Source organism: Rhinoderma darwinii, chromosome 5, assembly GCF_050947455.1.
Source record: "Rhinoderma darwinii isolate aRhiDar2 chromosome 5, aRhiDar2.hap1, whole genome shotgun sequence".
NCBI lineage: Eukaryota > Metazoa > Chordata > Amphibia > Anura > Rhinodermatidae > Rhinoderma > Rhinoderma darwinii.
Window position 1 is genome coordinate 167,368,336 of NC_134691.1, and position 24,190 is coordinate 167,392,525.

A 24,190-nucleotide genomic window follows, 5' to 3' on the forward strand; every position below is an offset into this window, starting at 1 on the left:
TGCATCACAGTTTGGGGCCACCGGGGCGGATACCAGATACCGCAGCCCGGTACCAAATGATCCGCGGCCCGGTGGTTGGGGATCACTGGTTTACTGGACACAAAACGACTCACATATGTCAAATACAAAAATGTATAGATCTGTTTAATCTAAGAACCTACAATGGCCATTACATCTCAAAACATTACTACATTAATAACAGCAAAAGAAACAATATGTTTAACAGTTTGAAAAACTTCTTCAAGGAGCGAAAGGGTGACAGAGGGGGTTTAGATTCCACGGTAGTCATTGATCGCAGGATCTAAGTGGTGCAACGGCCAGGATCCCAATTATCGATCCCGGCTGTTAGTGTAGGGTGTCAGTTGTAATACTGGAGTCCTTGAGCCCACTCCATACTTCCCCTTCCGACTTCAGCTGCCTATACAGTGGCATACGTCGGAGCCTTCTGTCGGATTTATACGTTAGGCATACTTCCCAAGTTTCAAAGAATGAAAGGAGAGAGAACCAATGCAGCAATTCCATGCATGCCCAATTCTGCCCAATCTAGTGTCACTATGCAGGGAAAACCTGTGAAGAGGCTACAGCACTAAAACTGCTCTATAGCCACTTCATTTTTAGGATCAAAAACATACAAAGTCAGATTCAGCACAAATCAGACACAATAGAAAACAGTAGGAAATTGTGGCATGTTCTATCAGACCTTGTATGAGATATTTTCAGCATTGCTTCTAGAGGAGAATATTTCTGTACACGTGAAGTCTGACAGAGTCTGTATGGCTCTGTACTTATGAGCCCTAACTTTGTGTAATATTTTTTTTTATTACGTAGATCACCCTGATAATCATGGAATAATTATAATCTGCATTAAATTATTATGATGATGATTATTATTATTATTACATGAGGTTCAGGATGACTTATACAAATCTTAATATTACTGCTTCCATTACCTCTGCAGAGGTTTTTAGCATGCCAGGGAAACTGGTACTCCCACATACCCCTGAAGAGGGCGATCAGAGCGGCAACCTGTCAAACTGCACTAACCTACAATACATTCTATATTGTGCAGTTTGACAGGTTGCAGCACTGACCTCCCTGTTCAAGGAAATGTCGAAGTCCCAGTTCACCTGCTAATTGCCCTGCATATTTTTAGTCAGTGGGTATGGGTACCCAATGGTTGCCCACAACCGGCTCACTCTTTTAACAGCCACCGTCATTCTTTCTTAGTCTCCTCTCACAAGACTACAGGAAAAAAAACAGACTTGTTCTGTGGTTTCGTCAGAGCAGATAGATACACACCATCGGGGCTCCCGGAGTTTTTGGATTCCCAAACAACCGAAAAGTCTAGGCATATGCCCCCACCCTTGGGTGAGCTAGGTTCGTTTAGGGCAGGGGTATAGGAAGGGACTGTCCCGATGCATCCGGGACGGTTTGGATGCATGGAACTTCAAGCCTCAGCAACACTGATGGGAATTGCATACTGAGACTTATAGTCCAATGAATCCCACAACAGATAAAACATATTGTAGCATAGAAACCCTGGCTGGTTTGAATGTTATAACTTGTAGTCTCACAATAGTTGGAGAAGAAACAAAAAAGCAAGGCATCTTCTAAGGTACCACAAGCCCCAGGATCTTAGGTGGTATGGATTTTTGGATGTGTTTTTTAATTCAACAACAGATGAAGCAAAAGAAAAGCAATGCAGAGTTTAGCATCTCCTGAAGAACTACTTTACAGGTGCTAACCACCCTGGCTGGTATAAAAGCTGGGACTATACATCACAGCTGAACCTGTTGCTGTGAACCCAACACCTTCACTAAACAGTACTTTAAGCTGAGCTCCTGCTGCATACATCAGGTAGTAAAGCACATACCTGCCATCATACCGGCCGACAATATCCCACTATCACCTGTACCACAGCAATGACAGGAGACCCCCCTGTCACCACTGGCTGCACAGTATAGAATTAAATCTAATTCCAGTCCCAGTTCTAAGAGCAGTGGTAAAGTAGTAGAACCATTTTTAACAAGAGGGGACACACCACGACCAGCAGTAGAATGCCAGGGACAGTGCTGAAGGAACTGCTTGCACATACAGTTCTGCTGCTCACACGGCTGCTTCAGTCTACACAGTACGTGGGGTCTCAATGGAATCTCTCTGAGAGCAAGGAGCCAGCCAATCAGCCTGCTGCTACTATCAGTCAAGAGAGATAGTGAGGGGAGAAGGGGACAACCAGCCTGACAGCTGGCTCACTGCACTATCCATATCCCAATTACGTGTTAATATAAACAGTGGCTTTACCAACTAAGTGCACATACGAGGCGGTGAAGGCAGAGTAGGTGTGTGCATCTGAAACTGCTGCCTGTACAGAAAATAGACACGCATCAACTTCAGGATCTCCAGATGTATCCGAGAAAGTTGTGAGTTATTCGCCAGCCAACATATACATCTGATGGAAGGCTCAGACGTGATGTGAACAGAGCCTTAGCACAACATATCAATAAAAAGTAAGCCTCTATATGCTAGCCAAATTGCACGCTTTGAATTTACCACTTGTATACAAATTGGTGAATTCAACCCAAGCCATTTTGGATTGCACAGGCCCGAACAGACGCAGTCGTATCTCAGTATGTTGAACCTAATCTCGCCTGTCCAGCTGCACTCTTGAATACTGATCACCCTAACCAAGAAGTTGTTGCCATCTTCACCCCTCCAAGTATAGATATTTGCAAAGAGTGACAAAATGCCAGTGAACAGTTGACATTTGTGACAAACAACTTTTTGGGAATCACACTGGGAGTCCCCGCATCCATAGGAAGCTCCTCTCACTGCTCGGTTCTGAAATGCAACAGCGTCCGTACGAGCTACTCTGAGCGTCTTCCTTCCCTCCATATCTGGTGAGCACCGGTCACTCCGGGGCCCTCCCATCCCCTTCTTTCCAACCTACTGACATAGAAGAGTCTCAATGCCTCTCTTTCCAAAATCTGTCACACAGCAGCTTCCAGAACCAAGGTCCCACTGAACCCACACACATTTTCCAAAATTACGATTTTATGGCCTAATTTGTTTTGGCATAATTTTCAGGCTCTGTTTTATATTTTTACAGGCTCTAATGTGGAATAATAAGAAAAACATCCATCCAGGGGTATGCTGTGAAATGTTATAATTTCGGGGGTCTGTACTGTATCTTAGTTTATAATAGGGGGATATACTGTATGTTAACTGTGGGGAGTACATCAACGTAAAAAAAAAAAAAAAAGGAGGTTCAAGTAAATAAAAAAAAATATTCAACAAGGGATGTGTAATAAATTTTTAAAAAAATCTTTCTTTTATACAAAAGCCTGGTTTTGGAGGGCAAGTGTCACATTGCTAAATAATGCTCTTTCTTAACCCACCTCTTGGAACACATTCTGCATGGCTCTTTTCCTTCTTTCGTGTGAAATGTTACCCTGGTACAATACGGATGGCCTCACTTCCGGAAGATGTGCTTTGGCCCTCTCCTTCCTGGTCCAAAATATTAGGGTCTTTATCACCAACTCTTGTAATTTTAGGAACGTTCCCCTCTGGCTTGTACATCGGGATAGCATGTAAGTATTATACAATAGCATCTGTACGATGTACACTGCCAGTTTCTTGTACCACACCCTCAATTTCTACATGGCACTTCTTCCCTATAAACAGAAGCCTGCTGTGATTTCCACTATCATTTACGCCAATTTCAGGCATAAATTATTGTCCCCTAAAATTTGCTTTAAGAAACGTGTCCGGAGCGGCGCAAAATAAGAAAAAGTTACAAAACAAGCGTGTGCCAAAATATGCTACTTTTATCCCACAGAAAACTGGTGCAAATCGCATAATAAATCTCCTTTGTGTGCTGATGGGGTCTGTGTGCCAATGGGGTCTGTGTGCTGTGTTCTGCAACTGATAGGGTCTTTGTTCTAGGGTCTATTGAAGGGTGCTGGGGTGTGCTAAAGGGTGCAGGATTCTGGTATGTTTTGTACCATGTCTTTCAGTACACTTCTTCATAAGTGCATACTATGATTCAAGGGCAGTTATGGATGCTTTGGGGGTGTGAGAGAGATATATATATATATATATATATATATATATATATATATATATATATATACACAGGGAGCTTACCAGTTTCTACCTGAAGTGTCATCCTGACTGATGCATAAGTGGGACCTTTGCCATTTATCAAGTAAAATGTGCATCGTTTACGGGACACAAAACAAATCAAAAATGCACGGATGTTTCATGTAAAAACCTTTATATCTCAAAACATTAGTATGATAATAATAACAATAATAAAACAATATGTTTAACAGTTTGAGAATCTTCTTCAAGGAGCATAATCATTTTGGATAGTAGAATGGCGCTCTAAAATAAGTTAAACACAACATTTTTATGAAATAATGAGATCAATTCATAGGAACTACTTAATGAAGAACGAAGTGCTAATATCATGGCTAAACAATCATATTGATTCATTATTTCTTAATTAATCAATCATGTTTCCATTTACTTGAAAATAAAAAAACTTAAGTATAACTTTCCTTTCTTCAAATACCATCTGTAATATCTAATTGTTAACAGCACGTCAAGTCAATTTAACTTGCATTAGAATCGTCTTGAAGCTTAGCGCTCAGTTATTGGCAATGCCTCCAAGTAATTCACAAGGTAGATCTGCTGGGACAAGACATCAGATGGCTATGAGCTTGCTTTGCCACTTTTTTTTTTTTTTTACTTTATGTTTGTAGTAGCCAAAATTTCCAAGCTGTTTTGCAAATACTGCAGCTGCTGAAAACTTTAAGATAAGAAATTCAACCAGACAGCAACACAGAACTGAGAGGAAATGGTAGAATCATCTCATAAAAGACTCAGCCAGTTCGGGATATAAATAAAAAGTCTGTGTAAAGATTTTTCTACTTTAAGAACACAGACCCATAAAAACATATCATCAAGCAACAATAAGCCCAACAGCCTGCCCCAACTGCCAATGGGGAAATCACTCCAATCTTTATGCAATGCTGCACATTCATTCAGCGGAAATAAAAGCTGACTTTTTCTTTTCATCAAGCATAGACCGTTGATATTATTTGCAGAAAAAAAAATGCTCTCATTTCTGTTACAGAACTGTCACATCTGTGTTTACAACATGGTGGAAAAAGGGTCAGTGGTGTTTTGGCCATGGTGCGTTAAACCTGCTAGAAGGTCTAACTCAGAGGGTCCACCTTTGGGATAGATTTGTACATCAGGTTTGTTTGTTTTTTAATGAACATTTACCAACATCCTAGATATTAACATAAAAGATGCAATAAAATGGGGAAAAATGCAAACAAAAAAAAATATTTTTTTTAGTCAAATACACCAGTATTCTTAGACTATGTCACCTACATAAACCATCCTAAACTACCATAACCATTAAATAGATGAAAATACACTTATAATGTAGAGGACTCCTACGGCTTTCTGGCTCATAAGTATGGTTGTCACTTTTACATCACATGCAATCTATGCAATCTAAAACAATCTGCATTTATTAAATCTATTAGACCTGCAATAAATAATAAAGGAGTTATCCGGGATTTTTAATATTGATGGCCTATTTCTAGGATGAACCATTAGCATTAGATCGGTGGGGGCCTGACACTCGGCACCCCCGCTAATCAGCTTTTTAAAGGGGCCACGGTGCTGGTGCGAGCACTGCAGCCTCTTTATTGTTTACATCGATTACATTTTTGTTCATACTTGCACTTGATACTATCCTAGCTGATGTTCAAGGGATTGCATGAAGATTATACTCTGTCTCTTGAATCATTAGAATATCTGTTTGAGGCCATAGTCCAATGCAAAGCCGTGGGTCCAATATGTAATAAGGGAATATGGGCTGGCAACATTTTCTTTGCTAGCAATACATGTACCCGAGAATGCTAGTGTCATAAACATACATATTCAATACATGCCTGTATCGGACTACTACTTGGTTTTTCAGCTTTATATATCATCCTTGACCAAGCAGTAAGATCTCGGGTGTGTAGGTGATGTTAAGGAGTACAACAGCCTGTCTTTATTCTTAGCGACTTTTTTTCGTATTTTTTAAACTGCAATATTTGAATTACAATCAGAGTTGGGATAAAGTCCCAAGCAATAAAAAAAGAATGAAGAAGCTGTACAAGCTGTAAGAAAAGCTTCAAACTTATCTCTGTATAAACATAGCATAGTGTCCATAATATTAATTCCTGGCCAGCAGCTCTGTATAAACATTTCCTTAGGTGGTCTTGCTGTATGTAAATATTAGCAGGATTTCTTATCAGAAGAGAGCTGTACTGCGCACCCTAACACACGTAATGTAAGCACATCTCATACATTTCTACTCTATGTTTACAAGGGTTTGGAGCAACCTATGCAAGTTATGGAATACTTTGCATTTCCCCTTGCTCTGTTTAGCATCAGTTCTGGAAATGATTTTTGATATATCTTTGATGTTAACACTTTTTTGTTAAATATTTATTTTGCTCCCAACTGTGCACCAAACAGATTAGAAAAGAAAAGGGAAAAACATGGGCAAATCTGGCACTGTGTACAGTATGTATGCCACTGTGTATAGGTGTGTATGTACATATGTATGTTTGTTTGTACGTATATAAGTGAGTGTTTATGTATGACTGTGACCGCCCTACCCCTTGATGAAATTCTGCATACACCACTGGTTGTATATTTATTGTCCAAATATTCACACAATTCATTTTTACCAATAAAAGTGATGTAATGATGTAACGGTGCTGAGAAATTAAATAAATTATGAAAAGAGGATAAATGCCTATTTTCAGTTGGCAAGTCTCCCAGACTCCTCCGTTTTTGATTAGAGAATCTTCAATGAAGAAGTTCTTAGGCCTCATGCACACTTCAGTTTTTTTCCTTCAGGGTGCTAGCCGTTTTTGTCACTGATAGCACCCTGAACCCATTAATTTCAATGGGGCCATGCACACTACAGTTTTTTTGACGGTCCGTTGCTCCGTTCCGATCCAAAGTAGAGAGTGTCCTACTTTGGTCCGGGATTCCGTGACCGTGAGGCCCATGCAAGTCAATGGGGCCGTCAAAAAAACTGAAGGCACACGGAAGGCATCCGTGTGCCGTCCGTGTGTGATGGAGCCGTTGCCTAGCAACCGCCGGCCGGGCAGAAAAACATTAGAAAAATATTACACTAATCGGCAGCCACTTGTCTCTATCAATAACTGATAGAGAAAAGAGGCTGCTGATTAAAAATAAAATAAAAAGCATTTCATACGTACCCGGTCGTTGTCTTGGAGACGAGTCCCTCTTCTTCCTCCAGTCCGACCTTCTTTTGTGACGCGGCAGCCTGTGATTGGCTGCTGAGGCCGCTGCTGCCTGTGATTGGCTGCAGAGGCCGCTGCAGCCTGTGATTGGCTGCAGAGGCGGTCACGTGGGATGAAGCGTCATCCCTGGAGGCCGGCCTTCTGACGTCATCCTGACCGCCACTACAGCCTGTGATTGGCTGCAGCGGCGACATGGATTGAACGTCATCGCTGGAGGCCGGACAGGAGGAATGTAAGTATGAACTTATTATTATTTATATTTTTATTACATTAAAATTGTATTTTCCGCGCACCGAGCATGTACTGTCCAGGGTGCTGAAAGAGTTACCGGCGATCAGTGCAGCCCATTAACTCTTTCAGCACCCTGGACAGTACCATGCTCGGCGCACGAAAACACGGAGTGCACTTGGAAATCACACGGCCGCTAAAACGGGTTCACGGACCCATCAAAAGAGGCCGTGAAGACGGTGATGTGTGTGCATGAGGCCTTAGCTTTCCCTACATATGTAGCAATCTTTAACTTGACCCGGATAACTGATAATTTGTCACTTGATACAAAAAAAGCCATTGAAAAACTCAAGTTAAAATTTCTTGGCACAGTGTATTTAGCACGTTAATTGCCAAGTTAAAGATTGCTACATCTGTACCTACATTTCTGACAGAGCAGGGATGTGGCTTAAACCCTTTCCTGATCCACATCCATATAAAGGAGGGTAAGAGAAGGAGACCAATTGGATGCCTCCATTGACGCATACAGAGGAATATCTTTTCTTTTTATTCACTAAATCTCTATGAGTTGGAGCGGAGAGCCACTACATGTCAATATATCCTGCTCTGGTGGGCCCATACTTGTGTTATATGGACAGCCATTCCTTTTATTCATAGCTCTAATGAACATCTGGCCACAAATTCCCCAGGCGATGACATCTGATCACCAGGGGTTTCAGAAGTTGTACCCGCGGTAAACAGTTGGGCGCTTGCCAGCTTCATTACAAAAAGAGAGAACCACTTTAAATTGTCATTTTGCTCATTATTCCACAAATAAATATACTAGGTGTATTCTGCTGTAGCATCTACGTGTGAAGGAAATGTTCACATACTTTATTTGATGCATATGTTACCGCTCTGCTTTATGTCCTATGCTGTATGTCCTAGACCTCAATGATAGATTTGTGTAATAGGTATAACACCGGTACCACATTTATACATGTTGATGAGTCATTTCTGTGACTATAGCACATGACTGATGCATTTTGCGCCATTCCCACAGACAAAAAAAACCTGTCAACACTTTTTATAAATGTGTGCCATTTTTATGTAAGATTTATTTTTGTCACAGTTAGATGAATTGATAGAAATAATGCTTACAGGAAGGTAGAAAACGATTGATGACCATTTCACAAAAGCAATTTGTAGCCTAATATAAGCACAATGTTTTCCAGTTACTGGTAGCAGAGTGTAGAACGCACTCCATCCATTGTTCTATTACTACACATAGCACATCTTTGTAATAGGTAAAGCTGGCACCTACAACTTGATGAGTGTCAAAAATATGATGGCGCTTAATATTGTATGTAGACGTTCATTTACCATGTAGCTTGTAGCACGTGGATGTGATACAGAATCCAAGAGGACGGTGATCTCCACAGGGTGGCGCTAAAGGTGCTGATGGTTTAGTGTGGGTGTTCTATGTTTCCGAGACAATTCATGAAAAATAAATGTCGATTTCACACAACTGACACAAAAAAATAAAATCTAAAAACGGTAGGTAGCATTAGTCTGAGGAGTTGTAGAAATAAAGTTCCAGGCATGGCATCTTGGCATGCTGCTATTGCTTATAGTATAACATAAGCTTCCTGTTGCTTGCTTGTGAAAGAAAGATAGAAATATTGTTAGGATCATGCACATTTTCATTTACTTTCTGTAAATGATTTTTTCTTCATGTCACTTGGTTTGCTGTTAAGGAAGAAAGTCACAAGGTGCTATTGCGAGGTTGACACAGTGGGAGGTTAGAATAAGGTCTTTAAGACTCAATGCCCAGGGCCCATGGCAATAAGAGGTTTGTCCCAATCATGATATAGACAAGATAGGAATTAAGGGTGGGAGATGTTGTATATATTCCTCAGGGTATGTTCACACGCAGTGAGCAAAAACGTCTGAAAATACGGAGCTGTTGATTTTCAGACGTTTTTGTAACTTCTCTCGTTTTTTGTATGGCCGTTTTTGGAGCTGTTTCAATGGAGTCAATGATAAACGCCTCCAAAAACGTCCCAAGAAGTGACATGCACTTCTTTTGACGAGCCGTCATTTTACGCGCCGTATTTTGACAGCTACGCGTAAAATAAAGGCTCGTGGGAACAGAACATCGTAATTCCCATTGAAAGCAATGGGCAGATGTTTGTAGGCGTATTAGGGGCGTTTTTTCAGGCGTAATTCGAGGCATAAAACGCCCGATTAACGTCTGAAACCACTGCGTGTGAACATACCCTTAAGATGAATGTTGCTCCTGTTTTATTGAACCTCCTTGGCAGTATAAGGCTGGGTTCACACAGAGTTTTTTGAAGGCGGAATATCTGCCTCAAAATTCCGCTTGGAATTTTGAGGCAGATTTTCCTCTGCCTGCACGCCGATCTTCGCAGCGTTTTTCACCCGCGGCCATTGGGAGGCATTTTCGGACGTTTTTTGGCGCATTTTGCGGCGCAGTTTCCGCATCAAAAAACTAGCCAAAAAACTCTGTGTGATCTCCCCCTTAGGGTACTGTATATTCGGGAGCATTCACATGGCTGTTTTTTCACTCCATATATACTTTTGCAAAAAATTAAAACGGACCCAAATAAATAATAAATATAGCAAAAGATATGCAAACGAAACAGATCAGAAAATATGGCCATATGAATGTTGCTTTAGTGATCAGGAAATGTTAATGTGTTTATTTGTTGGGAATTGCATAAATACTATTATACTCCTATTATCAGAATATTTGCTACCTCTGTGGATCCCTTTAAATATGGAGTGGAAAGACAAAGGGCATCAAATGCCCTCGCTTACCCTTGTAAGCCCTTCAGCAGACCCAGGCTATTTTCAGGCTTTGTTCACATTAGTGTCATGGTGTTAATAATGACAGCTATGCTAGATCCATTTTCAAACTAAACCCAAAGATTCCTGACAGGCACCATTCATTTATATTGTGGTCAATCAGATTTCTGTTGGGGATTCCGGTATCTTTAGGGCATGGCCCGACGTGGCGGAATTGCTTTGGAATTCTCCAGCAGCCGTTTTTTACATTTGTTTCAATACATTTTGAGGCAAGTTAGTTCAGACATTGCGGAAAACTCTGCTGCGGACCATAGGCTGCGGTGCGGAATTTTCCCTCCGCAGCATGCACTGTCTGTTGCAGAGAAGAAGCGGAATTTCACTGCGGATTTCAGCCTTTGCAATGCAAAAACTGAAATCTGTGGCAAGTCCGCTGTGATATCTGCAACGTCTGAATTACCTGTCAAATATGCAAATATTGGTGCAGATTCATTGCGTAATTGCCCCAAATCTGCAGCAACATTTGCAGCGGAAAGACTCCGCCACGTGTGAACATGCCCTTAAAAGCAAGAATATCGCAGCAGATTGAAATACTGGAACCCCTACCAGGTATTTTAAACCTTAATGTCCGAGCAATTTTTTTTTACATTTTTCCATCATCGCATTCAAAGAGCTATAACGTTTTTATTTTTTCGTTGACATAGCTGTATGAGGACTTGTTTGAGGGACAAGTTGTATTTTTTAATAGCACCATTTATGGGGTTCATATAATTTATTGATTAACTTTTTATTGACTTTATTTTGAGGTAGTCTAAAAAAAACTCATAAATTTCACCATACTTTTTTGCATCTTAAATTTACGCCGTTTACTCCATGGTATAACATAATAACTATATTCAGCGGGTCGTTACGATTGCGGCGATACCATATTTATATAGGTTTTTTATGTTTTACTATTTTTACCCAGTACATTTTTCACAATTTTTCAAAATGATTTCTTTTTGTGTCGCCATATTTTAACCCCTTCCCCCTGCATGCATTCAGGGCCCTAATGACCAAGCAATTTTTTTTGTTTTATTATCGTCACATTTAAAGTGCTATAACTTTTTTTCTTTTCACGTGGACATGGCTGCATGAGGACTTTTATGCGGGATGAGTTGTGTTTTTCAATGGCACCGTTTTGGGGTATATAGATTTTTTTTATTAACTTTTTTTGCGGGGGGATATAAAAAACAAACAACAATTTAGCCATTGTTCTGTGTATTTTACATTTAGGCCGTTTACTGTGCGGTGTAAATAACATGCTACCTCTATTCTATTACAACGATACCAAATATCTATAGTTTTTTTATGTTTTTCTACTTTTGCAGAATAAAAACACTTTTGAACTAAAATTATTTTATTTTGCATCGCCGCTTTCCAAGAGCCAAAACTTTGTTATTTTTCCGTCAATGTCGCCATATGAGGGCTTATTTTTTGAGGGACTTCATTTCTACCATTTTGGGAAACATGGGATTTATTGATTAATCTTTATTATTTTGGGGGGGGGGGGGACTTGCAAATTTTCAGTTGTTTTTTTTCTTTTTTTTTTATGGCGTTCACCTTGCGGTTTAAATAATATTCTAACTTTATTGAGTTATTACGATTGCGGGGATACCATATATGTGTCGTTTTTATTTTATTTTTCCAATTTTACTAAATAAAGCCATTTTTTATGGGAAAAAATGTTTTTTTTTTAATGAGTACCTTTTTATACATTATTATTTCACATTAATTATTTTTTCACTTCCACTAGGGGACTTCACTATGTTATCTCAAGATCGCAGATATAATGCTTTGGTATACATCGTATACCAGAGCATTATTGCCTGTCAGTATAAAACTGGCACGTCCTAATAGATGTATAGCCAGGGCAGACCTGGGGGCCTTTGTTAGGCCCCCAGCTGTCATGATACCCCATCGGATACCCGCAATTGCATTTGCGAGCCGCCGATGGGTGAGAGAGGGTGCTCCCTCCCTCTATAAACAACTCAAATGCAGCGGTCGTTAATGACCGTGGCATTTGAGGGGTTAAAGGGCCGCGATTTAAGTAAACTTTGATCGCTACCGTTAGAGCAGGAGCCCGGCTGTCATCAGACAGCCGAGCCCCGGGTCCAGCCTGCACGGGACACCCATGCAGGTCGTTGATTAGGCAGCCGTGAAAGGGCGACGGCCTAGAATATAGCTCCTTAATGACTGCCGTGAAAAGGCGTATCGGCGGTCATTTAGGGGTTAAGAGCCATAACTTTTTTATTTTTCTACCGCTGTAGTTGTATGAGGGCTTTTTCCTTACGGGACAACTTGTAGTTGTTATTGGTACCAATTTGGAGTACATGCGACATTTTGCTAACTTTTTATAAAAAAAATTTGAAGGTAGGATGAACAGAAAATAGCGATTCTGCCACTGTTGTTTATCCTATTTTTTACGGCGTTCACAGCGCGGGTAAAATAATGCAATAGTCTTATAGTTGGGGTTGTTACGAACGCGGCGATACCAAATATGTGTAACTTTTTACTTTTTTTTCATAATAAAGTATTTTGTTAAGAGAATAAGTGGGTTTTTAAATTTTATGAAACTTTTTTTTAGTCTCACTAGGGGACTTCACTATGCGATCTTTGGATGGCTTTGATAATACACTGCATTAGGTCCCGCGGACCTGACAGGTTCAGTATTGGCGGGTCCTGCGTGTCTGTGACATGCAGGATCCACCTGTAAACGGTCACATCTAAGTTCATAACTTACATGTGATCGATTACAGGCATATCCTCATAACTTAGATGTGATGGATTACAGGTAGATCCAGCATGTCCCGTGACACTGAACCCGTCAGATCCGCGGGACTGACGGATTCAGTGTAAAACAAGCAATATCGCTGTTCTGTATGGAGAATACAGAGCAGCTGTATCTCCAAAAGTAAAATGATTTTTTCATAAACACTAATTCCAAAGTTACATCAAACACACTGACTAATCTATTTATTTAAAAAAAAAAAAAAATGCCCTCAAAAGGTGTCCAGAGCCTTTAAAAAAAGCCTGTGTCTGATACTGCAAAGACATATCACAGCCTGTATTCTGCTGTCAGATTTGCAAGATGCTCTTATAAAATTAGACAGATTATAAATTGTGATAATGAGAGAAAAATTGATAATGGAAGAATCTGGGACACTAAACAATCAGGGGATACAACCGTGACTAATAGAATAAAGCATTATACGGCACCCATTAAAAACAATAGGTTGACCTTGTAATATACACATAGTTGCCAACATTTTTTTTTCCAGGGACACTTAGGGTGTGGCGTCTTTAATGGGTGTATCTAATGGGTGTGGTATTCTTATGGGTGTGGGTAGTGGGCGTGGCTTTCTTTCCAGAATTTCTACATACAAATAAATGAACAAAAATGTCTCACTTTATTACCAGGGCTAGGCGATATGTGCTGACCACTACTGGCAGTGTTAGGCTGGTTTCACACGACCTATTTTCAGAAGTAAACGAGGCGTATTATGCCTCGATTTACGCCTGAAAATAGGGCTACAATACGTCGGCAAACATCTGCCCATTCATCTGAATGGGTTTGCCGACGTACTGTGCAGACGACCTGTCATTTACGCGTCGTCGTTTGACAGCTGTCAAACGACGACGCGTAAAAATACAGCCTCGTCAAAAGAAGTGCAGGACACTTCTTTCAGACGTAATTTGAGCCGTACTTCATTGAACTCAATGAAGCACAGCTCAAGATTTACGGCTGTCAGAGAAGCCTCGCAAAATGCGAGGAGGAGGAATTACGGCTGAAACGAGGCAGCTATTTTCTCCTGAAAACAGTCTGTCATTTCAGCCGTAAAAGCCTCTCATCGTGTGCACATACCCTAAAAACCAGCGTAGACAGTGCCACACTCAGTGCCCCTTGTAGATGGTGCTCCACACTGTCTCCCAGTAGATAGTGCTCCCTGTAGATATATTGCCACGCACTGCTTCCTGTAGATAATGCCACAGTGCGCACTGTAGATCGTGCCATATGCCCCCTGTAGATAATACCACAGTGCCCTCTGTAGATAGTGCCACACAGCCCCCTGTAAATAGTGCAACACAGCCCCACTGTAGATAGAGCCACACAGTTTCCTGTAGATAGAGCCACACAGCCCCCTGTAGATGATGCCACACAGACCCCCTTGTAGATAATGCCACACAGACCTCCTTGTAGATAATGCCACACAGACCCCCTTGTAGATAATGCCACACAGACTCCCTTGTAGATAATGCCACACAACCCCCAGTAGATAATGCCACATAGCCCCTCTGTAGATGATGTCACACAGCCTCCCTGTAGATGATGCCACACAGCCCCCCTGTAGATGATGCCACACAACCCACTGCAGATGATGCCACACACACCTCCCTGTAGATAGTGCCACATACACCCCCTGTGGATAGTGCCACCCCACCCCCTACCCTGTAGTTAGAGCTTTTGTTGCTCCCTCTAGGAGGGGTATCCCCAGCCAGACTATTGCCACAGATCTGGTGGGGGATTCCACTGCAGGAGATGCCCCTGACGTCACTGTCCTTATATGCGGAAATTCCGAGCCACGCTGTTGGTAACGCTTTGGCCGGGGATATCCGGCGCTCCAGGAGGAGCCCCTGACATCTCTGCCCATATATGGACGGTGACGTCAGGGGATCCCTCTATGAGCAGAATCCTAGGCCGGAGAATTGGCAATGCTCTGGCCGGTAATTCCGCTGCAGGAGGTGCCCCTGATGTCACTGCCCTTATATGGACAGTGAAGTCAGGGGCTCTGTCTATGCGCGGAATCCCCGGCCAGGGTGTCGGCAACGCTTTGGCCGGGGATTCCGGCACTCCAGGAGGAGTGAATGGCATAGCAGGAAGCGGATAGTTTCCTGCTCTGCCATAGTATTCAATTGTATCTGTGTCCTGAGGATGCAGAGACAATTGAATGTAGCATTTGCCGGGACAAGTCCCGGGACAGTAATCTGCCGGGACTGTCTTTGTAAATTTGGGACAGTCCTGGCAAATTCAGGACTGTTGGCAATTATGTACACAGATGAACCAGATCATATTATATGGACTCAGAATACCAGATAACCCAAATATGAACCAACACTATAAATAATGGTGGCCAATATGTGATCCAACATGACAAATAATGTGTAGCCTGGGCCCTCAGCAACTCCTGAAGGGTTTTTAGTAATTTTTATGACATAGTACAATTATGTATTTGTCTCTTCAACCCTTCTGACTGTCTATTTCACCACAACCATGGACCAATAATGGAATGCAAATTATTATTATGAGAGTCTAACAAAGTATTGTAAGGGTATCATTCTTTAAAACAGAAAGGCAGAACAGGGCCTTGTGATTGGAGAAAAGGGAGAAAAACTGCTCAGAACACGGATACTCGTGCCAAACCTGTATAAATCCTTAAAACAAGAGTAATATCTTTCTTTTAATCCAAACCTGCTGTTGTCTGTGTACTGATAGAAAAAAAACAGCATCCAAATAAATTCAGAAAAATACAATAACACATGGCATATGCAATAACACCACTGTTTTTTTTCCGATGAGGGCATTGAAACGGTTTATTCTATCAAGAAACATTCATAGCTTTACATTAGATTGACCTATATTACCAGCAGAATATAAATAAGCTCCTTTATGTTGGGCTGACCACTTTACATCAAATTGGTTTTAAAGTAATGAACATTGCTCTCACCCGGGCACAGATACAAGAAATCTAGAATGGTGGGAGGAGAGTGCTACATCCTAACCTCAAATGACTACTTTCTATCAGTTCGATTCCAGATGTAGTTGGTTGAAATGCACTCCCCATTCGGCTGGTTTCGCACGTTGCGGTCAAAATGTGTTTTTTATTTTGCAGCGACCGCACCAAAACCCTACCGGTTTGCCACGATTTTCACTAAATCGCTGTGAAATGGCATAATTTTTCCACGGTTGCGGCAACAAAACCAAAACACATTTTGACTGTGATGTGTGAACCCACCGTTACAAATCTGTATTTTACCAGCTACTAGGAACTGATCCACCCCGATCATGATTAATCAGTCTCTGCAGTCATTGTAGAAGTACTGAATTGAAAGCAAACCATTACCAGCGACGGGGTCGATTTCCCACTCACCTCTAGTTTCACCTTCAAACATATGAACATTCCTTACAAAATTTAGCATAGACTAATGTGACTTTCTGAGGCAAAGCATCTATTGCACTAAATAAAATGTTGTTGGAGTGGCAGGCATTCTGGTCACCGGCTGCTGCCAGCCATAAACATTACACTCAGATAACAGAACTAGCATGCTTGAGCAGATGATCTTGTCATAGTGGCCAACGGTCCTTATCTTGTATGATGAACAAGCCACCTATTACAGAGTAAAATTAGTCACGCCATGACCCTTTAGCGCATTTCTACCTTCACAAAGAAGATTTGTTTTTTCCTTGTTAGCAGCTGCTATGGTTGAATATATTTGCTGTACCAATGACCGGAGCACACAACTCATCCCAATGTCATAGGCAACTAGATCACATGGCAAGATTATATAGTTCTGAAAGGTAAATAGATCAAAGCTACTTGTACAGAGAGGGAAAGATCAGGTAACAGGGCAAGGGAAAGTATAGCATCTGGCTTTGCCCCTGGTGCCACAAGAGCAATAAATACATTATACTTCAATCTGCAACCCAGAGAGCACAGACTAAAGCAGATCTGAAAATAAAAAAGGAGGCATTATCTGTAATAGATAAAATGGTTGACCTGACCGGAGACATTGAGACGCTGCACAATACGTAACAAGGCGGCATATATTGTGTGTCAGCTCTTTTCTTACATTTCCTGGCTGTGTGTGCAGTTGGCATCAGAATACATTAGTATGATACATGTTCACATGTACTAATGTCACACATTCACCTATTACCATTTCTAAGGCTATTGTAAACCTGGTAGAATAAAGTGTCATGACTAAGCAAGAAGTAAATAAAGAACCCCCCCACCACCCCCCCCCCCTCAGAATTTTATCTGCGCTGGAACACATTTCAGTTGCCGTTCAATAGCGAAGCAAATCCTGCATTTAATCAGCAAGAATATTGATTCACCATGCAGAACTTTCTGCCTAATTCTAATACGGCCACATGTTTTCCCTTGAATAGTGCAAAGAAATAGGAAAGTGTAAATGGCAAACTAACAGCATTTCAAGCTCTAGCTGTTTAATTTCTGAAAGCTTTCTATTTCACTCATTTGGCCTCCTGCCAGTTTAGCAGCCCATGTTCTGATAAGGCTCCTTTTGAACTGCGAAAAAAACAAAAAAGCTAAAAAAAAGAGAAAGTGTCCCACTTTGGCCTGTGATTAAGGGACTAATGGTCTCGTATATGCCGTGTGCAGCCGGACAGCAGTGTGAACGTACACATAGCTGCTCCAGCATCTCAATACGCTCTCCAATGTTTGACTAATAAAAAATTCCGATAACTTCAGAATACTGTGCGAGTGCCTAGTAAACACATTCTGCGAATAGACGCTGCTGAAAACCTCATGTCCTGGCATAATTAGAAGTAACCCACATCCAAGGCAGTCAAATAAATGAAAGGGTCTCCTTTGATGGGAACAGACTCGGAGCATAGAGAGGAGAATCACATTTCCCAAGGGAATAGGCATTTGCTTCAAAGAGAAATCAGACTGGAACATTAGTTGGGTCCCATAGGAGCCGTGTGGGAGGAACTCCAGTCACTTTCAGTGAGAAATCCACTTTGACTAAGTTCTTAATGACTATTATTTTTTTATTTTTTACCTAATCCTCTTAATCACCTTTTAGGTTTTACGTCGCTCACAATAAAAGCGAAGCACAATCCACAATATCTGCAGGCACTTTATTCCTTCTATCACATGAATCTCGTCTGCAGACGAGAGAAAATACTGCATATGTCAATTTGTTCCCGGGCATGTATGGATGTGACTGCGCTGATGGCTCCAAATTGGTTTTCCTGGAGAACCCAGGGGGACGGAGCGTTCCCCGGAGACATGGAAGCGCACCCGTTTCTTAAAGAAAACAGAAAAATGAAAGCAGCGAGTCCCAGTGCTGCGTGTACGAGTATTGCCCTACAAAGTATGGATCGCATGCCACTTGAATCAATAGTTATTGTTTGCAGTGCCCTTTCCGCGCCATACGTGTAAAGCATTATGCGGTAAGGCTGGGCATATACCGAAGGGGCTTAATGTTTCCAGACAGCACAGAATCTATTAAACTTAACCAGGGCACAGCTTTGACTCTTTATTTTGCCTTTCTTGCCTTTTTGTCCTATTTTTCACGTGAATATATAAAGCTGGCACGCATTGTTAGAGTAACCCAATTGGCACAGATATGACTTCTCTTCCCCCGCACCGTAGAAGTATGTGCAGTGAGGGGTGCAAATCAAATTAATGTCATTATCTAGTATTAGTGCACAAAGCCGAGTGCTGGGAGAATCCAGGCGGCAGTGAAAGTCTATCTGTCTAGTGAGGCTTTCATGTGGCCGGTACGAGGCAGCCGGTAATGTTCACAGGTACAGCGGTGATACCGGCTCCTTTATTGTATTGTACATTCTAGTAGATGCTTCTTGCCAAATCCAAGTATAATTGCTCTTTCCTTCTGCCTGTCACTCTATTATGTGACTGCTTCCCTTATTCTCCAATAGCAAAACACTATTATTCTTTCCAAGGAGGTCACACAAGTAGAGAGAGGAATTTCCACAGCAAAGGACGCCGCAAACTAAAAATCCAGTAATTGCAGAAATCTCACAAATGTCGCCTCTTCCATAGGGAGACAAATATTCCGAGCTGGAGATTGCACGTCAACTTTGCCACCATTGACTCTCTTCAGACTGGCACAGGCAATGCAAACTTACATGAAAGTCAAGAGGTTTTCTCCATCCCCATCTATCTATCTGTCTATGGTACTTCTATCTATCTATGGTACGTCTATCTATCTATCTATCTATCTATCTATGGTACGTCTATCTATCTATCTATCTATCTATCTATCTATCTATGGTACTTCTATCTATCTAATATCTATCTATCTAATATCTATCTATCTATCTCATACCTATCTATTATCTCTCTCTATACATATATATATATATATATATATATATATATATTCAATTGAAACTTAGGCATCAAATACATAAAAGTGCAGAGTTCATGCCTATGTATTATATATATATATATATATATATACATCCCATATATACATATAGTCATATCACCCATAGTACTCCACCTGCATCCATAGGGAAGTCACCTGGTCCCCCTTTAGCTATGCCCATACACAGGTCGGTGCGTCTATATATATCCGTAGGGGGTATGATATTTTACCTGGTGCCCAGGTATGCAGTAGCCGGAGACCCCCTTTAAGAGTCAGCTCCCTAGGCCAGCCATTCTTATTAGTAAAGCTGTGTCCCATGACACGACACCTCCGTCAGCCATAGTTAGCAGCAGTAACAATATACATATGTCTAAGGCAATTGAGTGTGACTACCGCAGAGTGTAGACAAGAAGCGAGCCCGAGGCTTCGTATTCAGGACACTGCTCTTTAGGTATCACCTGTGCCTGGACATGAGAGCAGCTGCCTGCGGTCCAGCTCCGGTACCGCACCTACAGCCAGCCGTACAGTACATACAGGGCATCCCTCAGAGAGTGAGGTGACCTTCAATAACCTGCCAAGCAGCTAGTAACTTTCTGCACAGCGATATACAAGAAGCTCTAGTCACAGCAATAGGAGGACAGTGGCGGGAGAGAGAAGGGAGAAATCCTCGTGTCCTTACCGGCTGTGCGAGGTGTCGGTGGGGTGAGTCTCCTCAGTGAGTGGCCGCTGGTCAGAGCTGGTGCTGTGGTACTGCTGCTGCTGTCACTCCTCCTCCTCCTCCTTCTCTTGTGTGGTGTATGAACCTCCTCAGCCTCTCCACAGCATCACTTGTAACTCAGGGAGAAGAAACCATGGGGCTGCTTAATAATGGGGGGAGAGGCAGAGCCTGAGCGCCCTCCCCGAGCTCGGAGGATCTGCTGCCTCGGCTGTTACAGGAGCTGCAGCACGGAGGAAAGGGTTAAGCACGGAGTGAAACAGTCTCGAACACACACTGATGTGCAAGTGAATCCAGGGGGAGGGAACGAGGCTTTTGTTGGAGACCTCCGCTCAGAGAAGGACTTTGTGTGAAGTCTGGAGCGACCGTCCAAGACGGACACACTGTCAGGGACGGGAGGGACGGGCTCCATCACTTCTCCTAGCAGCAGTAGTAGTAGTGAAGGTGGTGGTAGTAGTGATGATGATGATTACTACTCTATCACTATTAGTATGACCTTATTAATGTTGTTATCATTATTATTATTATTATTATTATTATTATTATTATTATTATTATTATTATCACTGTTATCACTATTGTTATTACGTTATCACTATCATTAATATTATTATCACTATTATTATTATCATCATCATCATCACTATTATTATTATATTATTATTAGTAGTAGTATTATTATTATTATTATTATTATTATTATTATTATTATTATTATTATTACCACCACTATTATAACATTATTGTTATTATTTTATTATCATCCCCACCATTATTATTATTATTATTATTACTACTATTATTATTATCATCATCATCGTCGTTACCATCACCACTATCATCTCCACTATCAATATTACATTATCACTGTTATCATCACCGCTATTATTTGACAATTTTCACTATTATTATTACTATGAATCTTATTATTATTATTGTTATTATTATTATAATCATCATCACTATCATTATTATCAGGCCCCATGCACACGTCCGCTGACGTTGATCAGGCCGCAAACTACGGATCCTATTGACATATTCGGGTACGTAATGGCTCCGACTTGACTCCACATCTATTTTGTATGTCTGTATATTACGGCCATGATGTTTTTCTGTGTGTTATTCGTATTTCTCGGTCCGCACACATAGGAAGGTCACGTGTTTGGATTTCCCATGCGTTTCTTAGCAATGTATCCACAAAATGCGGACATCACATGGATTAGTGTACGGCGCCATAGAAATTAATAGGTCGGTGTGCGGTCCACAAAAAAGGCGGATAGCATACTAAAGAAAGATACGGTCGTGTGCATGAGCCCTCGGTAATATTATTAGTATTATTATTATTACTACATTATCACTATTGTTATCACTTTTTTATTGCCACCTTTCCTATTATCATCATCATCATCATCACCACCACAATTATCACTACTGTTACCACCTCAATTTCTATGATCACTGCTACTACTATTACTACCACAACCATTATTATCACTATAAGGTCAGATACAGACGGACATTGCGTTTTTGCGCGCGCAAACAACGTTGCGTTTTGCGCGCGCAAAAACCATTTGACATCTGCGTGTGTCATCCGTGTCTGATGCGCGGCTGAGTGATTTTCGCGCAGCCGCCATCATAGAGATGAGGCTAGTCGACGGCCGTCACTGTCCAAGGTGCTGAAAGAGCTAACTCTTTCAGCACCCTCGACAGTGAATGCCGAACACATCCTATCGAAAAACCTGTTGAAAAAAAAGAAAAAGTTCGTACTTACCGAGAACTTCCCGGCCGTTGCCTTGGTGACGCGTCCTTGGTGACGCGTCCTTGGTGACGCGCCTCTCGACATCGGGCCCCACCTCCCTGGATGACGCGCCAGTCCATGTGACCGCTGCAGCCTGTGCTTGGCCTGTGATTGGCTGGAGCTGTCACTTGGACTGAATTGTCATCCCGGGAGGTCAGACTGGAGGCCGGGAGTTATCGGTAAGTCAGAACTTCGTTTTTTTTTCTACAGGTTCATGTATATTGGGATCGGAAGTCACTGTCCGTGGTGCTGAAACAGTTTAACTCTTTCAGCACCATGGACAGTGACTATCTCCTGACGTCGCGTACCGATAATTTTTTTGCCGGGTTCGGCCAAAACGAGTTCGGCCGAACCCGGTGAAGTTCGGTTCGCTTGTCCGGCTTCGCTCATCGCAAAGACACTCCGTTTGGATGGTCGGAAACAGAAAAGCACGTGGTGCTTTTCTGTTTACATTCATCCTTTTGACAGCTGGTGCGCTGTTTCAGTCGGTTCGCACGGAAGTGCTTCCGTGCAACCTGCGTGGTTTTCACGCACCCATTGACTTCAATGGGTGCGTGATGCGCGAAATACGCAGAGTTATTGAACCTGTCGCGCTTTTTGCGCAGCAGACAAACGCTGCGCAAAAAGCACGGACTGTCTGTACTGCCCCATAGACTTGTATTGGTCCATGCGTGCCGCGTGAAAACCACGCGGCCCGCACGGACCGAATACACGCTCGTGTGAATCCCCCCTAAGTATTATTACATCTGTTATTAACCCCTTAACGACCGGCGTATAGTGTTTTTACGCCGACCGTTCAGGGTAGTTCTTCTGAAGTGACGCGTTTCCACGTCAACTGTTAGTAACAGCCTCGGGCTTCAGGGCAACGATCAGAGACAACTAGCAGTGTTCTCCGATCATATTTAACCCCTCAGATGCAGTGCTGAATAGCGGGCGCCGCATCGGAGTGATTTTAGAGGGAGGGGGCTCCCTCTCTCATCCCACTGGCATCCCCGCGTGCATCGCGGGGTGCCGATGGGTTCTATGGCAGCCTGGGGGCCTAACAAAGGCCCCCAGGTCTGCCTTTAGTAATTGCCTGTTAGACCATGCCAGAGGCATGACCTAACAAGTGCCTGTCAGTTTTACTCTGACCAGCAATAATACACTGAAATACCGAAGTATTAGGCTGGGTTCACACGACCTATTTTCATGCGTAAACGAGGCGTATTATGCCTCGTTTTACGTCTGAAAATAGGGCTCCAATACGTCGGCAAACATCTGCCCATTCATTTGAATGGGTTTGCCGACGTATTTGTGCAGACGACCTGTAATTTACGAGTCGTCGTTTGACAGCTGTCAAACGACGACGCGTAAATTGACTGCCTCGGCAAAGAAGTGCAGGGCACTTCTTTGCAACGTAATTTGAGCCGTTCTTCATTGAACTCAATGAAGAGCAGCTCAAGATATACGAGCATCACAGACGCCTCGTATATTACGAGGAGGAGCATTTAGGGTATGTGCACACGCTAGCTGTCATTTACGGCTGAAATGACAGCCTGTTTTCAGAAGAAAACAGCTGCGTCGTTTCAGCCGTAAATGCTCCTCCTCGTAATATACGAGGCATCTGTGACGCTCGTATATCTTGAGCTGTTCTTCATTGAGTTCAATGAAGAACAGCTCAAATTACGTTGCAAAGAAGTGCCCTGCACTTCTTTGCCGAGGCAGGCAATTTACGCGTCGTCGTTTGACAGGTCGTCTGCACAATACGTCGGCAAACCCATTCAAATGAATGGGCAGATGTTTGCCGACGTATTGTAGCCCTATTTTCAGGCGTAAAACGAGGCATAATACGCCTCGTTTACGCCTGAAAATAGGTCGTGTGAACCCAGCCTAACGGCTGAAACGAGGCAGCTATTTTCTTCTGAAAACAGTCTGTCATTTCAGCCGTAAATGCCTGCTATCGTGTGAACATACCCTAATAATAGCGATCAGAAGTCTGCACAGTAAAGTCCCCCAGTGGGACTAAAAATAAAGTTAAAAAAAAAGTTAAATATAGTTTGAAATAAATAAATAAATGTCCCAAGTAAAAAAACAAACAAAAAAAAGCCACATTTTTACCCCTTACAAAATACTTTATGAAAAAAT

At 42.0% G+C, this 24,190-nt stretch overlaps 1 protein-coding gene across 2 annotated transcripts in view; it reads right to left on the bottom strand.

Moving 5' to 3' along the window:
- The window catches only part of LOC142651717 (cadherin-6-like), a 283,558-nt gene extending 262,998 nt beyond the window's left edge, over window positions 1–20,560 (bottom strand). For both annotated transcript variants that reach the window (XM_075826744.1, XM_075826745.1), the window contains exon 1: window positions 20,233–20,560. The gene's annotated coding sequence lies outside the window, so the exon portion shown is untranslated. The remainder of the gene's footprint in view (window positions 1–20,232) is intronic.
- Window positions 20,561–24,190: the final 3,630 nt, after the last annotated feature.